Source organism: Pavona decussata, unplaced genomic scaffold (genome assembly GCF_977016875.1).
Source record: "Pavona decussata unplaced genomic scaffold, jaPavDecu1.1 SCAFFOLD_321, whole genome shotgun sequence".
Taxonomy (NCBI): Eukaryota; Metazoa; Cnidaria; class Anthozoa; order Scleractinia; family Agariciidae; genus Pavona; species Pavona decussata.
Window position 1 is genome coordinate 1401350 of NW_028145711.1, and position 16682 is coordinate 1418031.

Sequence of the window (16682 nt, forward strand, 5' to 3'; positions counted from 1 at the left end):
ACTTTTACACATAAACTATCTCAAATTAGTAAGCATCTTTTCTATGAGCTGTCTACAATTTACCGAATGGATGTTGGTTATTTTCCTTTGCAGAGAGCAGAGATGAACTTATCTGGACTTCTATCCCAAAACGATATCAAAGCCACCAAAACTGTTGCCATGACGATAACAGCCTTCTTCTTCTGCTATGTTCCTGTCATTGTGTATGCAGTGATTGGTCAGCACGATGGAAGGAGTCAGGCCGACTCCTGGTTTTCATTCCTTTCCTGGTTCACATTACTGTTTTCGACTGTTGTGAATCCCATCATTTATTATCTGCGGTCCAGCCGTTTTCGCTCCGCCTTTAAGCAGTTTATCAAAGATCCCTTCGGATCAAACGATTTCAAAGAGAACTCAAGATGGTCTGGTAAAGGAAAGAAACAGCAAAGCAGAACGGGAATACCAACACGAAAAGGGATGTCGAGGAGGGAAGCCAAAAAAGGAACAATCGTCGTCGTGAAAAGAGAAATGAGATAAGGAATTCATCAGTCGAACCTCTACAAACTAACTTCTGCAACAATGAAGTCGGTAACAGCAATAGAAAGAGAGGAGAGGTCCTTGGATGGATTTCAACTGGTCTCTCTTGTCCAGTCAAAGCGAACTCATCCCCACAACCCAAACTAGTGATGGAACAAAAAGGAGCTTGTGCCTCAAGAAATCAATCACCAGGATCATTTAAGGGAAAAGGCAAGGGAACGGAGGAAGACAAGGAAATTGTTAGAAAGCATAGATCGAGGAATGGGTCCAGAAAAAGAATGCGACATAACCAAAGAAAAATTCATCCGATGGCTAAGTCTGGGTGTCCAGCCGACGAGAAACAGGAAGAGTGCGTGGAGGAGGAAACAAAGAGGCGAGGGATTCTCGAAAAGAGAAGAAACTCCGTAGAAGCCGTTTTCCGACGAAAGCAAGCTTGGGGCAGCATAGAGGAGACTGAAGAAGGAGGAGGAGGAGGCTAAAATTGCACGAATTCCATAAAGCGGACACGAGCAGAAGCGTAAATGAAGCAAACATCATCAAACTGGAATTGAATTAAATTTCTGACGTTTTTGAAAGTTTTTATGATGAGATTTGATCAGTTTTCGCTATTTTATATAGTTCCATATTGATTGATTTGAATGCATTACTTTGTAGCCCAGTCCATGCCAAGCCTTAAACAAGTGTATTCGTTATATGGCCTGCTCCGCAAGGGGTATATAGTAGAAAAAGGTCCCTCTGTTAACATTTAAACTTCTTATCGCATATAAGTTGCTCATGTATAAAACTTAGGCTTGCGTTGGCTTTGCTTTCATTTAAATCTTTCGTCTAACCTTTTTTAAACATATGATTTTGTGAGAAACATTTCCTGCAAAATAAACTTAGAAAGTTAGTATTTCATGATTGTATGCAGGAGCTCATTAACTCGGAGCGTACAACTGCCATACCAGGCCTTTGCTACGGAGTTTTCACAGACCGGTCTATATTTAGATTCGCATACGAGAATACTATTTTCCGCGAAAATTTAATTCCGGTTCACATAAGAATTATGCAAAACTTGAGACTGGTTAGAAAGGCTACATTGGGAGACTTAATTAATTAACTGTTAACAATAATTATCACGCATTTTCTGGGTTGTAACACACAAGAATCTTTTGATACAAACTGCTGCTCAGCTAATATGTATTCATTAACTTTTGATACAGATCTCTACTGATTAAAATGCAAAACACAATACATTTAAGTTATTGGTTCATTTCACAAGACGATAAAATATTTGCGTCCAATCTGTATGGGCTTTACAATGGCTCCCTTTCGGCTCGTCATTGTAAACGCCCATACAGATCTCCCGCTCATATTTTATCTAGTACTTCAATAGATTCCATGTTGCCGTGCGTCTGTTCATTAATAGATCACAGATGACGACAAAATGTAGTAAGAACAAAAAAGTATGCCTCGTGTGTCACTAATGTTCTTACCACATTTTGTCGTCATCTGTGATCTGTTATTGAACAGACGCACGGCAACATAGAATCGTTATCTATTTGTTTTTATTAAAAACTGCATCATTGTATAATGCAATTCCAGGGATTTGATTGGCTTAGCAGCCATGGTATATGAGCTATTATACCATAGCGGCCATTAAATTGTCTTCTGGTGGTTTTCTGAAAGCGAAATCAGCAAGATCTAGCAATATTTCTTTATTGTTTTTAATAAAACAATTATTCCACTCGCGTTTGTTGGATATGAGATGATTATAGCCAACTCGGCGCTACGCGCCTTGTTGGCTATCTATCATCTCATATCCAACGCGCGCTCGTGGAATAATTGTTAAATATAATTAAGACTGACGTCAACTATGCGTCTGTCCTCCAATAGATCATAAGTAAGAACCAATCAAAATGCGTGAATTCAGCTTATTTTATAAAGCGCTTTACAAGTAATTGATTAAACTATTTGCCTAAAAAAGATGAACAAAATTACGGAAATACAGGTCCACGATCAACAAACTCAGAGAACAGATATGTTTTAATTTTCGAAAATTATCAGGCGACGAAGGGCTAACGCTCGTAAAGTCAGCACTCGAATCTCTTTCCGGTGGCCAATTTACCTTAAGTTATCAACTCTGTTGATAAGCCAAACATTCGTTTTTACTCCCCACCGACGCAGCACCACAGTTTCTTCAGAAATTAACCCCTTATAATTTTTATTTCAAAGTCTTGAAGTACAAAAGCCGAAAATGTTCAGTCACCATTCCTGGTGTAAGTTCTTAAACGTCTCGAATTAAGATGTGTGATAGTGTAGCAAATCGGCCAAGTATCCAGGACAACAATCATCTGGGGGTTGAGATCCTCACAGCTATTGACGATACTTAAGCATTAGCGAAAAAAAAAAAAAAAAAAAAAATCAGGCTTGAACGGGATTCAATCGGCCAATGACCTCTGCGAGCCGGTGCAGTGCTATACCAACTGAGCTATCTAGCCAACTGGCAGCTGCAGGTCATATTGTGAGTTTGTAATATACCCGCGAAGGAGGAATAAATTAACATGAATATATGAAACATATATTCAAGCTGCAGGTTAAAAAAAGGCTGTGATTGTATTTGGCATGTCTCATAAGTGTTCAAACTTATACCCAATTTGGGTCAGAAGCACTCTTTACCGGGTAAACAAATACCTTTGTTGATATTTTCATGACCACCGTCCTGAAGTTATATTGAACTGCCCTTAGTAGTGCTTCGAAGAACTTCAGCTGCAAATGGCGAATTTTATTCAGATAAATCGATCACTTTATTTTTTGTCGTTGTAATAGGATACCTGTCTTTCACGGATAAAACAGAGTGTGTGCTTATATTGAAGTCTATTACTCAATTCAATCAATTCAATTAGTAAAACCAATACATTTAGAAGATGCGTTTGTCAAAATATTATCACCCTACGTTATTTCAAAATTTTTCAGTCGATTACAAGTCCCTAAATAAGTTGGATATTACTCTTGTTAAGGTATTATTAAAAACGGGATGATTGGATTACCCAATTCCAGAATTTTGATTGGCTAAGCGGTCATGGTATATCAGCCATTATACCATACCGAGAAACAGTGGGCATTAAACCGTCTTCAGGTGTTTCTTGCAAAATAAAACCAGGTGTTGCAATCTATTTCATGTAACAAGTCCCAAAATCTTCAAACTGAGTACTATATTTAGCAATATTTCTTTTTGATGATGTTGTTGTTTTTGTTTTTAAAAAAGTGCAGCTACTCCACCCACGCTCGTTGGATATGAGATGATTATAGCCAACTCAGTACTACGCGTCTCGCTGGCTATCTATCATATCATATCCAACTAGTGCTCGTGGAATAATTAATTAATTTAAACTATTTAGGCATTGGGGCAATATCATTCCTTGGGTTTGCTCAGGGTAAAGTGAATCGCTATTAAAAAAAACACACGCCGACGAATCGTAGCATATAAACCGGCCTTAAGCCATGGATATTAATGCCCAATGAATGTGATGAAATATTAAATGAAACCAAGGAATTAAGGTTTGGATGTGAAATATATGATATTCATATATTTGGACAGCAGATGAAATAATTAATAAATGGGAGATGACCACAGTTATTAACTCACAAAAAATTTACAAAATGACCAGCCCTCGGTTGGGTGAATCGCTCAGTTGGCAGAGCGCCACACCAGTATTGTGAGGATCATTGGTTTGAATCCCGGCTGAGCCTGAAATTTTCCAGGGTTTCCTTTCCTTTCCTTTCTTACTTAAACAGCCGCTTACGTTGCGGCCAAACGGTCAAACATGCTCTTCCAACACGAATTGGGACGAAAATGTTTGATCATGTAGCTAGATAGTTTGATAGTTTAGGCTTTAAACTCAAATGTACCCTTTCCCGTGAATCTCGTTCCCAGAGGTATTCTCTTGTAAAATGGGGAGGGGATGAGGTGTTGGTGTAGGAATATAGCGGTGTAATTTGTAGCTCAACAAAACGTTCCTCAACACTTTTGCCCAAGATTGAAGCTTTGGGGCAGCATGGAGGAGACGGCAGAAAACGAGAGATAATGGAGAAGACTAAAATGATAGAGAAATTAAAAGAAACACTGACCAGCAGATGCCTAAACGAAGCAGGCGTAATCAACTGAAAAGTTGAACTTAAAAGTTCTGATGTAGTACGTCGGTCATGAAAGTTTATGGGATTCAGTTGTCGGCTGGTCAGCTAACATGACGGCTATTAACTTGATTTGAATGCCTGTCCAAATCGCCTCTGGCTGGTCGTAGCTGCACTTCGTATAGCTCAGTTCACACCAAAAGTAGGTATTTATTTTTTGGGAGGGTAGGTTGAAGCCTAGTGTTGGTTTTCTTGGTAAGATTTGAAGGCATTACCGCTCCTGATCGGGCATTAAGCTCGAGTAACCCATGGATTTGCTTTTCCAATCTTTCATCCAAGATTTAGTTAACGAATGTATATATTTTTTATTACAAGACAATCAATTGTATGATTATTGGAATTGTTTTCCGATACCTTTTAAAATTTTTAAGCAAAAGACTGTGAAATCTTGCTTGTGAGCAACCAGAATCATCTTTTCCGGGCAATCCAAAAAAGTAAGCTGTATAAGAAAAGAACTCAGTCCTCCCATTTGTAGTACACGTATGACGCCGAGTTCGGGAACCCGGGCCACTGGTTCATGGGAAGCGAGCCGCGCCATCCTTCCTCCCCACATTTGCGTCAGAGGAGACCTTAATCGGCCAAAAAAATATTTTTGTTGAAATTTCCATGACCACATCCTAGAAATATATTGAACTGTCCTTAGTTGTGCTTCAAAGCACTGAGCTGTAAATGACAAATTCAACATAAAATGTCTCTTTCCATTTAAACACAATAAAAGTTGTAATATGATACCTTTTTTTTACAGAATAAACAAATTTAGAATGTTGAAATTGAAGTCGATGACTTTATTTACGAGAAGTAAAACCAATACAAACGCCCTGGGGAAAAATGCATTTTTCACATTCACTTATAACCGCGACGACCATTGAGAGATGTTAACAGGCTACTACATTTTAAGATTTTCCAGTCAATGGAAAGTCCCTAAATAAATTCGATATTATCCTGGTAAAAGGCATCATTAACATCCCTTTATTTCACTGATTAAAAGCAAATCATGTGTTCTAATTAACTATAAAGTCCCAAGCTTCATATTGTGAGTTAGAAAATCGCAATATCGCTAGAATGATAATTGATCTCAGTAATGATGCAATCAGTTAATCTAGAGAGATATCAAAACGAAGCCGGCTATATTGGTAAAATCAATCTAACTATTTTTAAAACCTTTTCCTACTAATTGCAGCGGTACTTAGTTAATAAGCTAACAGACTGTGGCCATATACTTTAAGAATTGCTTGTTTACCACTTTCAAGTCTAACTCAGTCGAAAATGGCATCCGCAAAACACTCGAAACAAGGTAAACACAACATATGGTTTGACAATATGAGCACGCAATTATCATAAGGTATAATAATCATGATATAAGTTAAATGAAATATAGGCTATTTTTTCTAGCCCTGTTTGTCTGAATCACAGCTGTTTTGTCAAGAAATGTAATTGATATTAATAGAAGGGCATTAAGCCCCATCTTTACCAGTTATTTCAGGATATGATGAATGGAAGGAACTGGTTAGCCTTTGCTTTGTGGCACTTATAATTATAAACTGACATGATTTTTTACTTAAAATACAACTTCTGGAGGCACCTTTTCTTGTTTATTTGGTTGCTACATTTTATCCTGGAGTGGTTAGTGATACAAAGAAGAATATCAACTCGTTTTGAACAATTTGAGCTTAAACACTCCTAATGCATTAAAAGAAATATTTTTGTGTAAAAAAAGAGCAACAGCGAACTTCTTCAATTCACTTGTCCTGAGACTTTAATCAGTAGACCTTTCGCCCTTTGGGATTCTTCAGTACAATATCTCTCTGTGATATGATTAACAACATTTTTAGTCACAGAGATACATTGTACTGAAGAAACCCGAAGGGTGAAACGTCTACTGATTAAAATCTCAGGACATTTGAAGAAGTTCGCTTTTTTTCTTTCTTTTTTTTTTTTTTTTTACACAAAACTACAATGCCGAGTGCAAGCGTCGAGTATCCTTTGGATCCTTCTCACAATCGGCATCATAGTTCGTAATCCAATCTCTTTACACAATTTTAAATATATTATAAGATATATATATATCCCAATGCAGATAAAGAACGCTTGAAAGTTTTGAATTATTGAAGTACCCTCACTCTGTTTACAACCCCGATCATTAAATCAAATTCTCTGGCAAACATCATATGAAACAAGTAACCTCTAAGATATCAAATTTGTCAGAGATGACGGTCCTGGCAAGGGACTATCTGTCTCTAACGGCTCTTTAAACCATTTATAATAATGGTTTAAGGGTAATTATCCGTACTTGACTTGACTGTAATATTGTATGGTAAGGTAAATACTCAGTACCCATCCACGCTTCTGGATATCTATAAGGTGCGCAACTTCGGCGAAATTTTTGCAGGAAACTGGCCCTTTTTTCGTTCATTAGGAGTACTAAATATACACAAGTTAAATTCGAATCTGATTGCATTCTTCATACATTCTTACGTCAGTGGAAATTTGTCTTTCGCATTTTCATATTACATCACAAAGAATAATATCACTCACATCCATCCATAATATCATATCTGTGAATAAGCTACACATAAGTTTTTACAGACATCAGGAGGAAATTGAAACATTATCTACAATGGTAAATAATGACTCTGATTGTAGAAATAGCATTTGCTGTATTTGATGACAAGGACGGTAAGGCTAACTTATTCAAATATGAATGTGAACTTGACGTTCTTATACCAAGAGGATCTTCTAAAAAAAATGTTAATAAGCTTGTAGAGATCTCCTGCTGCCATATAATGTAGTATTTATATATAGATACTCTTGAAATATGTGGCAAATAAAGATTGAGCCTTTGAACCTTAATTCAAAGGTCGACATGGTCGAGAAGTCTGAGTGAATGAACATTTTTGAAGTAACATCTCAAACAAGGCTTTCTCAAACTCATTAATAATTCATCGACCAAAGAAAATCACTACTGTGACCGTGGTTTGGATTTGGGTTCCTAATTACCATAACATTTTGCCAACTTTAACCTTGAATTTCTCCAAGAATTATTGATCATTTGAGAAGCCATATGAAACACTCGAAAGAGTGTTTCATCAGATATCCGAAAACTTCGAAGTCGTTTAAAAAAACTCGGCTGCTCAGTGTTTGGATATCTGATGAAACACTCCTTCTTGTGTTTGACATATTACTTCATCTCATTTCCAAACAGAGAGAGGTGGTTTGAAAAAACAAACAAACAAAAAAAAAAAAAAAAAAAAAAAACAGAGGCAACCGTGTTGTCTAATCAACTCGAGGTGTTTGGAAATCGGATGACACAGTCACTCTTTCAAGTGTTTGATATAGCTTCTCAAACCATTAACAACTCCTGGAGAAAATCAAGGCAAAACTTTACCAAAATTTAAGATCACTTTTCCAAACCTGCTGCTTGGTAGTGATTTCCTTTGTTTTTTATCTTCATGATTTTTCAATTAGTTTTACAAACGTTTGTTTCTAAACATTTTTTCATTGTTGGTGTCAAAATTGTCTTAATTAAAAAAAAATGCAAATAAATACAAAAGAAAGAACCAATACAGGTACAATATTTTCCTCTCGGTGCCAAGTTACAAAAATAGTCACAAGAAGTGTTTATTTTAATTTTGTTCTAAAAACCGCTCATGCCTCTTAGACCAGTTGCGGTTGTGCAAAGAAAGCGCAGTCATTATGAAATCCCTCTTTATAATTTATAGTCATAGGATTAGAGAGACAAATCGTATTAGCCGTGGGAACCTTGGACGACAAATTTGCTGGAGACCGTGTCGGCGACCAGCCATATGTTATACAATAAAAATAGACTCTTTTCAAAGTAAAATTTTAAAGTTGTTTTTATTAAATTTGGTCCTTATTCGGATACTTAAATCATTAAACGGTATTTCATTGCTGATAATTACTCTCAAATATTGCGGTTTGAATAACAATAATTTTAGTGTGTAGTTATTCCATTTACTTGTGTTTAATTAAGAGAATTAAGGTGAACCGTGTAATGAAAGTCACCAACAAGAGACACTTTGCCTTCTTAGCTGGACTTCTTGGAACTGTTCAGATTATTCTTAATTGTGCTTTACAAGTGACACAGTTGAAACCGTATTAGTCATATCTTTCAACGCAATAATTTGTTGTAAACATAATTTTAGTTATGCTGATCAAAAGTTGTTTTCTCCTGGTACCAATTCAATGTGAAGCAAAAGTTTGTTTTGAAGCCTTGTTTTGCAGTGTTTCCTCGGAAACCGTACCAATGAATAGTTACGCCCAAATTGGTTTTTAAAAAGTAACAATAGGTTGTTTATGCCTTGTCAACACACATTTTCTAAGTTTCTACCTTTAGTTATCTTGCTTACAGGGCATGACTGGAAATAACTTGCTTATTCGTTTTTGGTAGTTTTTGGTGTAATTCCGCCGTGTTTCGGGTTGAATTTGTACCAGTTAACTTTTACCCTTAATGACTTTTAATCCTTAAGTAATTACTACGGAAATACCTATTGTACCAGATCTGTTGTACCAACACGTACTGTACTTTTAATTAAAGCTATACGAAGTTGTAAGCGCGTGGCAAGTTAATTTATGGAAAAGGCGGAACCAAGATTCGGACAAGAAGGTTGTGTTCTATTTTAAGTTTCCGTTGTAAAGTGTTGTTATGTAATTTCATTTAATGTTTGATTTCTCTTGTATTTAGCCAAGAATGTTCATTTGTAAAAAGATGAAAATGTTCTTTGTAATTTTTATATTGATCTCTTCGCTTTGTTTTGTCCAGGTCGTTTGGCGGTGACATTGAAAATTGAAGAAGAAAGTCATTTCGCTCACTGAAAGTTACTCGAAGGAAAATATGTAAATTGTTTTAGTGCGCAAGCGTACTGTCGCTTAAGAACTACTGCGCAAGGCATTACGTTAGCCTAAATTTATGATTGATGAGATTTTGGCAGCTGATTGACAGTTCCCGCCAAATCCCGCTTGGACGATATAAAAGCGATAGGATTAATCTGTTCTTGGCCTTTACATCTTGATCTTGTCAGAAGCTTTTCGTAAGTGTGATCAATAAATAATATCAAGGACTTGAAGACGTGGTTGTACTTATTGAAGCTTGATAACACGTAGAAATAATAGTACAACACATATCCATAAAGCACTTGACTGTTTTCATGTAATCGAATTAGGCACTAGAGTGCTGCTGAAGTTCTTTCTCAAACTCATTAATAATTCAACAAGAGAAAACAAAGAAAATCACTACTGTGGTTTGGATATGTGTTCCTAATAAGAATAAAATTTTGCTAACTTTAGCCCTGAATTTCTCCAAGAATTATTGATCATTTGAGAAACCGTATCAAACACTCGAAAATGTTTCTTCAGATATCCAAACACCTCAAAGTCGTTCAAAAACCTACCTCTCAGTGTTTGGATATCTGATGAAACACACCTTCTCGTGTTTGATATACCGGTATTACGTCAGCAACGCACGATTGTGATCCCTGTAGCAAAAAATAACATCATGATTATAACCCAAAAGAGTGTCATTAGGTCAGAGAACAAATTGTAACCCGCGAAAGTTCGGTTGACGAAAATGGGCTGATAAGATTTGCAAATCAAATATACACTTGAATCTAAGATATGCTAAAATAGAATTAGTCTTCTCTTTTTTTGGAAACCCAGTTTTAATTATCTCGGAGGTTGAGAAGTGAAATAAAACTTCTCAGAAGGAAGTAATCTTAACCGTTCGAGCGATGTCGTCAGGTTGCCATGGCAATTAATATCATTTAATTCAAGTGGACTTTGTTCTAAATGCGGCATTATTTTAAAAACAAAAAGGTCATGTGCACGCTAATCGAGGCCGAAAACAAATGTCGACCAGTATCTGCAACCGCACTTATCTTTCTTTCGACTTCCTCATGTTGCGAATCCGAACTGATGACGTTTCTTTTGGTAGAAGACGTTTGCCTTTGCTCTGCGTTTCCGTTAGGGTTTTCAAATTTCCGTACGGCAAAATTCCCGCTTACGGGAGGTTCGACTGTAATTACACAAAATATGCTTGGCTCCTGTGTCAATGGGTATCTCCTGATCCAACTGGCTCTCTGAGGTTGTAAGAGACTGTAACACTTCAAAGGAGGCGAAAAAATTCCGAGAAATTGACTTTCTTTAAGAAATATCATAAAACACGCTCGAGCCACTGGGACTACCCCTATAAGGTACTTCTGTTTTCTTTTCTCATTCATTCTGAACAGGTTCGAAGCATTCAGTTGTTATTATGGATCACGTGCAGTTACTTCATGTCTTGATTTACGATTTCGTGGGCAGCGGGCTTCATAAAATACTGAACTAATGCGTGTACCTTGCCTCCAACACACGTCAGAGCAGCTACAGAACCTTTATAGAAGACCCTTCTGGTATTTTTAAAGTTGCTTTGAGTTGCCATTGATCTGTTGTTTCGTTGTAAACTTCACATAACTTATCGTTGAAAGGAGTTCCTATTTCATCGTTGACAAAAATCTTTCCGTCTGCAGCAGCGCCTTATGCCTCAGATGGCTTGTTGTTCATCTTAGCATTATTTTTTACTTGTTGGCAGTAAGGTCATACCTATGAGCATCGGCTTAGGGAAGTTAAACAGGAACTGTGAGAGACACCACCACCCAGTCACAAACATTGGGCACAAAATGACAAACAAACAAGACGAAGACTTGCACAAATAAATAGCTGAGCTTTAATTCATCGAAGTAAACATACCCACAGAAAAATAAGACAAAGGTCGTGAGATTAGAGCTCGTGGTCTACGTTTACTTGAGGCCAATTTACACGCACTGAATTATCGGCCCGGGATCACAAGTTCAATCGCATGGGCCATTTTTTATTCTTTTTGTGTAGTGTGGGATGCGGAAAATAGGCCTGATTCAAATCGTTGGGCCGATTTTTTCCGTCACTCATTTTCTATGCCAAATCGTGCCAATTAATCCAGGGCCGTACCTAGCGCGGGGGCAGAGGGGGCAGCTGCCCCCGCCAGGAAAACTCAATTTGTTTCTAACATCACACTGATCACAAGAAAATCGACTAATTGACTGAAGAAATATTCCTTCAATGTGAATTCCAAATAATTATTTTGGAAAATCTTTTGAGGCAAAAGCCAGTACCGGTTTTCTTATGAAAATAATGATTTTGTCAGTTTGTGCTGCCTATGGTTTAGAATTTGGTGTGTAAATAAAGACTGATAAGCCTACGCCACTTTCTGGCGCGTGTTTTAGTCTTTTTAAATCTAGGTTATACAAGTATATTTTTTTTCAGAGATAAATTGGTTTTAAAAGCCTGCCCTGCTCGCAAGTATTTGTAGCGGGTTTGGATTTAACCATCACATGTTCATCATCCGACAGCTCATTTGCGCCTAATGATTTTTGAGTTACCTCTTTTGAATTCTGTAGCCGCTGCTAATTACACTCAGCTCTCTACTTTATCACTTTATTCGAAAACTTCACCATTCCAAACACATCCCGACGGTAAACAAATCCGTACCAGAACGGTTCTTGAAATACAAAGATTAAATAAAAGATGTTAAAAAATACTACAAGTAACGACATGGAATAAGCAACTGAGAAACAATAGAAAACGAACGACTAACATAAAAACGGCGAAACACAACTTTACAACACTGAAAATGACGCGCACACTAAAAACTTATGCAAAGAAAACTGGCTTAAAAAGGGTAAAAGGAGTGTCAGAAAGGCTCTTTACATACATAATCATCTTTAAAGGTGTGGGGGCGAAAGGTATGAAAGATGTAGCACAAACAAATACAACAAAAGTAGGTGTAAATTAGGCGCGCAGAAAAAGCTATAACTCGCTGTAACAAATTCTCTTCCTTTTGAATATGATCTCTTATTCCGCGTGTTCGACGACGGTGTTTTTATGCCACATAGGGCATTTCAGCTGGGTTTGGCTTGGATCTTTTAAGTGCTTGATAGTTTTAACTGCCTTTCTTGTTGAGATTTGTGTAATGTTAGGACAGAAATTAATCATTGCCTGTATCATGCAATGAGCTTCATTCTGTAATTGTTGGAATGCCGGGCCCGACTATTAGTGTTTTTCACAAGGAGTTGTGTTTCTTGGCACGGCTATTTGGTTTTTAGGTTCTCTAGTAATCGTTGTAGCGTGTTATAGAGCTATGCAACGTGTCACAGTAATACTGAAAAAGCTTGAATTGTATTTAAATAACGACTGTGTTTTTGCAAATGCAAATGCAAATGCAATTGCAAGTGCGTTTGTATTGTGGAAGCTCAGTGATTTTCTCCCTTTGTTTACAGCAGTGTATCGACTGTGTTTTAAAATGAGAAACAATATTTACTTCAAGCTAAACAAGATGTTAACTCCATAACAAGTCATGGCAATTAAAAAAAAAAAGCTTCGGTGTGTTTTTTTTCTCTAAACGTCGTAGAGGCAACTTTCTGTGTAGGAGTGAAAACAAAATTAATGTTCAACTAGAAACCCTGTCTACATACGGTAGACCCCTGTGAGGGGTGTGCGGAGTTTGCCCCCACAGACAAAAAATCCTAGGTACGGCCCTGTAATCGGTATGTGTAAAGCAACCTAAAGAAGCGCTTTGCTTTTCACGACGATTGTATTTCTTGCACAGTTCAGCCTTTGTTCTACACTAGTGACCCCAAGTGTTTGCTGAACGCTGCGGTGCTTTACGACTTGTTGAGAATGATCTCGAGACGAGAGAACTGAGCAACGCACTGCGCATACTTGTAGCGTGTCCACACAAAAAGCATGCTTTCAAAGTTAACTCAAGTTTAGAAAAGAATAGCTATAGAAAATTGGCCGCCATACTAAATGAGGTACTAGCCAGATGAAATTGGAGCGATATTCCAATGTGGCGTCAGTTTACCCTCTGTTATCTTTCACTGCTGAAAACTAACTGAATCTGATAGTTTTTTTTGCAGGTTTTACGGCTTACATTTATCACGATTATTTTATCCCGCGATCATAGCGGCAAAGGTGCTTCATCATGCGCTCGATCCGCGTGTAGAAATTTATTTCCTAGTGTCTAATAAACGTCAAATTGGCTGTTAACCCTAAAAGTGCCACGGGCCACTCTGAGTGGCCCGAACGCCATCTTGTCGGCCCACCGAACTAACAAGCAATCTGATTGGATGTTGCTTGAATCTTAGCCAATAGGTGTTGCTGTTTTATTGTATTGCCTATGGGGTTTCGTCAGCGTTCGTTGAGGTCGTTGTGTGACCGAGCTCTTCCGAGTTTGAGCGTCTTGTGTTCGAAGAAGAAACAAAATATGGCCGCCATCTTGATTTTGAACATTTCGTGCTTGTTTTTTTAGTTACTTCTGCGGAATTTGAAACATATAACCAAGCGAATAGAATGATAATTGCCTACTTCTTCTTCGTATGGAGATGGATGTCTTTGGAGTCTGCATTTGTGAATGATTTTTTTCGATAAACTGCAACGCGTAATATTTTTACATGCTCGTGAAGACGCATGGAAGGAATGAAAAGCCTCAAAGAAGTTTGATTTATATCTGAACGTTTCACTCAATTTTCAACATGCATGATAGATGAAGACAAAGTTTGAAGGTACAGTGACGAATTTAGTTGACGTGTATTTTTGCAATCGGCGTATACATGTAAACTTCATTTCATTTGGCAATGCGGGACCACCCCCGTGAAATTCGATGGCACTTGTCATTTGTCGTTTCTAGTGCTCTGGAAAATATAATCTTTTGATAGATATAATGGAATTTTTAAACAAGGTCACCTCATGTTATGCAGACGTCTTCGTGATCATTTCAAGACACTTTCAAAATCGTCGCATTTGCATTTGCAAAATTGAGCCATTCATGACTGAGCTGATTGAGGCTAGGCTGATATTGATGGTCTCTGTGGTTAGTTTATTTATTGTTCTTTTAATGACTTGTAAACCCGCATAAGAACATGTATAAGAGCGATGTTGCATTGTCATTATAGCACACTGAACTGGGAATGCAGCAAAAATTAATCACTACCCTTAAATAACTCAGTTTCATTCAGTTATAGCAACACTGTCAACTAAAACTCTTGCTTATATTCCAAACAATAAACATCCCGTCACGTTCGTCTTGTTCATGTATCTCATGACTACCTGAGTAGAAATATCGCGAAAAATAAACTTGTGAGTTGTAATGACATCTGTGTAGGTCTAGTAAGGGACGCCTTAAGGTTCATTGAATCAAACAGCCATCGGTCACAAAACGTAAGGCCGAAAAAGTCCCTTGACTAATTTTCGAGCCAGGACGAAAAGAAAATACTCTCTGTTGTTTGCCCAGAGAGGATGCTTGGGTGTAAGGCGCCAAGGACAATGACTCAACTCCAGTACAAACATTTTCTTGTTACAGAAAGAAATTTTATTCAAAACTTGAAGCGCAAAACAAGAAGTACAGATACACAATACATCAAGACCCTTTGCTCTATTGAGCAAGGAGGTTTTCTGAGGCTATTGCGTTCATTCTAACAATGCCCAGGTATCGAGAAATACGGTCACTTACAGCCGGAGCTAATCTGGGGGGTCCCGTCGAAATCGCTAAATTGAGGCTTCTCATATATCCTAGAAATCACTGTTGGTTATGACAGAAAAGACTTCGAAAATCGTATCCAAGCTGAGAAGCACAACATCATATTAAGATTGGACTCTGTCTTTCCCAAAGTGGAAATGAATTCCAGGAACGGAATCGATGGATTGTGTTAAGTAAGGAATCTGGTGGTGGTTTATCTGTTGCAGTTAAAAACTTAAGCTAATCCTGGTAAATGAGCCTCTTCAAACGGTGGACCAAAGTAGCTAACTTATGTGGGCAGCGAACATGAGGAAGTCCCAGTTCCAACATTGATGCCATGATCGCCTCATTACAACAATGTTCTTACGACATGTCGGAGCCCAGAAAAGAAAAGAATAAACAAGGCAAAGGTAGAAATACGATCAACAAAAGCAGCGAATTTAAGAGCTATGCAAAATGCGACCACTTTTGTGGCATAGCAACAAGAGGACATAGTGGAAGATAGCGCTGCAAATAAAAATGCAAACAAGATCAACATTTTGGGTTATGACGCCGTAGCTAAAAAATCCCAATTTTTTAATGTTTCATATCAGACATAAAATACTTGTAAGAGCAAAAACGGGAAGATTTTATAGCAGTTAAAAATCTCCCAGTTGCCCAGAATGTTCAAAATTGCATTTTCGAGGCCTGGCCAGTAATTCTCATAGATCAAAATCCAGCCACTGAAACTATACGCCTATAGGGCATTTAGGTTTTCTTTTTCCACTCATTTTGAATAGTTTCGTAGCATTTAATTGTTACTAATGGATCAGTAACTTCATGTCTTCATGTGTTGCATTGATCTAAAATTTTGTCCACAGCCGGAGTCTAGAGAATACTGAACTAATGCGTGCAGCTTATCCTTAACATGAATCAGACCAGTTGCAGAATCTTCGGAAACTCCTCTGGTATTTACAAGCTTGCTATGAGTTGCCATTCCTTCTGTTGTCTCGTCTTAAACTTTACTAATTTCTCGTCGAAAGGAGTTCCCATTTCACCGTCGACAAAAACTTTCGTATATACGTGCATTGCGCTCTACGCCTCAGATCGCCGTTCAATAAGCTCAGCAATCAGTTTTTCCACTTGCAAGTTAGCAATCAGATTATACCTATTAGCATTGCTTAGGCAAGCAATACTCCATCTGCCACCCAGAAAATAAACGAAATTGTCCTCGTGTATGATACAAATCTTACGTTTTGAATCCCAATCAAATGATGACACATCTTACCACCTGTTCGATTTTAGTTTGTACCTAGTGATACCGCTGGAATAAGTCCTCATTTGAGATCTTTCCGCGACGTTCAGAAACCAAAGAGTACATTTCGTTCTGTCCTCTAACATATATGTGACACGCTTGGTCTACTGCTTTTGATAATTTTAAAGATGTAAATAATGGCCTCAATAATGTCAA

The 16682-nt window shown here is 37.6% G+C and overlaps 1 protein-coding gene across 1 annotated transcript in view; it reads left to right on the forward strand.

The window, feature by feature from the left end:
* LOC146453961 (uncharacterized) overlaps positions 1–16682 on the forward strand; it is a 119734-nt gene that overhangs the window by 14761 nt on the left and 88291 nt on the right. The window lies entirely within an intron of this gene.